This window comes from Octopus bimaculoides, chromosome 19, assembly GCF_001194135.2.
Source record: "Octopus bimaculoides isolate UCB-OBI-ISO-001 chromosome 19, ASM119413v2, whole genome shotgun sequence".
Lineage (NCBI taxonomy): Eukaryota > Metazoa > Mollusca > Cephalopoda > Octopoda > Octopodidae > Octopus > Octopus bimaculoides.
Window position 1 is genome coordinate 30,059,996 of NC_068999.1, and position 2,170 is coordinate 30,062,165.

The window sequence follows — 2,170 nt, forward strand, 5'->3', positions numbered from 1 at the left end:
GCAGAGATATATTTTATTTGGTTAAACCGACTAATAAACATTGCTTGTGTTTACTCTATCAACTCCGAAAGGATAAAAGGCGAGGAAAAAACAAGGTTGGATTTTAACAGGCTGTACTGTAATAAAATACTCTAAGGTACATGTTAACATTTTCACTACATTCAATAGAACATATATAGACTGATTGACAATTAACTATACCAATATCACCTCCCTTTCATTCGAGAATTTGGAACAGAGATATATAGGGAGACATTATGTAACATTATTGGTGTTGATTATATACGATTAATGAATGTGTGCAGAGATGGACTGTGTAAAATTAATCTCAGAAAGCTGGTGTTAATTAATGTACAGTATAACGAATATCTAAGTCACTCAAGTGCAGAAACTACACCAACGTTGATTTAACAAACGTTGATATTTACATATACTGAATCCAGCACACACTCACTTGCAGCACTTGGGCCATTTTCGTAATTGTACAAACCACACAGTTGTAGATATAGTTTAGACCCAAGTCGGCCCTGATCATATGTCTATGCATAACGTTCACGCTATATTTAAGTAAATAATAATTTTTTTTTTTAACCTTTTGCAAGATGATAAAATATGATTTGAGAATCTCGACTGCTACTTCTAACAGATCGAACTATCTTACAGAGGCTTTCTCGTAGATTTCTTACTATTAAAAAATACATAAATAAGTAAAAATTTGTCTTGCAGTAAAAACAGCAATATAGATTTAAAATGAAAATAAATTTAACAAAAAATGTATCCAAAAAATGCCTTTAGCACGAGTGGGGTTCGAACCCACGCGGACACTCGTCCATTGGAACTTAAGTCCAACGCCTTAACCACTCGGCCATCGTGCTAACCAGTAAAATGCCAATAAATATAAATATATATAGCCTAAAGTCATAGTATTGAAGTGTTGAATAGTTTTGAATATATTTTCATTTAGTTTTTTGTTAACTATTATAACTTCTACGATTAATGTAACCATTACAACTGCTAATTCTATCCTATTTCATAGTGAGGCTCATCAGTTTGTAATTTACCGTCAATGCTTATAGTGATATAGTATAGTGAGTGGGAAACATACAGGGAGAAGGAGAGGGTAGGGAGACAGACGGCAATACTGAGAAAGGGAGGCTAGTAGTCGTACAACTATTTTATAGTCGTCACTAAGTCTCTTGCTTTTTGTTATTACTCTTCTAGCTACAACTGTTGCGGCTGCTGCTGTTGTTACTACTACTTGGAACTACGCAGCTGCAATCGATTGTTGGTGTACTGACAGTATGTTCAATCTAATTTATTCTGTCAATGTATGTTACTGAGTAATATATCCAATATTATAACATACCTTATATCAATAGATGAAGACCATGATCTTTGTCGGAGTTTTCATCAAACTAGACCAGATTCTAATGCAGCAGAGCAGGCTCTGCTAAAAAACAATAAAAGGCAAGATTTTAGTGGGGGACTCTATACATACATACATACATACATACCCTGTTGTTGATGTTGAAATTCCAATGAGCCTTGGATCTAAGTTAGAAACGACATATTAAATTGGCTTACATAGGCGCAAGAGTGGCTGTGTGGTAAGTAGGTAAGTAGCTTACTTACCAACTACATGGTTCGGGTTCAGTCCCACTGCGTGACACCTTGGGCAAGTGTCTTCTACTATAGCGTCAGGCCGCCCCAAGCCTTGTGAGTGGATTTGGTAGACGGAAACTGAAAGAAGCCTGTCGTATATAAATTTATATATATATATATATAATATATATATATGTTCGTGTGTCTGTGTTTGTCCCCCCACTATCGCTTGAGAAGCGATGTTGGTGTTTTTACAAAACGTAGCGGTTCGGTAAAAGAAACCGATAGAATACTAGGCTTACAAAGAATAAGTTCTGGGTCGATTTGTTCAAGTAAAGGTGGTGCTCCAGCATGGCCGTAGTCAAATGACTGAAACAAATAAAAGAAGAAACAATCTCTTCTCTTTTTCCTTTTTTCAAAAAAAAGTCCCTGTTCTCCATTTGTTTAATACAGAACTTCACGGTACCAGGCCGTGCTGTCTTAAATTATAACGGAAAACTGGGGGGATAAAAAATTAATTATTAAAAAAAAGAAGCAATATTTTGGATTTCTCGCAATTTGCATCCTC

The 2,170-nt window shown here is 35.4% G+C and overlaps 1 non-coding gene across 1 annotated transcript; it reads right to left on the minus strand.

Moving 5' to 3' along the window:
• Positions 1 to 792: 792 nt before the first annotated feature.
• Positions 793 to 875, minus strand: Trnal-uaa (transfer RNA leucine (anticodon UAA)). Its single transcript has one exon. It is a non-coding gene; the product is annotated as a tRNA-Leu (tRNA).
• Between the last annotated feature and the right edge of the window lie 1,295 nt (positions 876 to 2,170).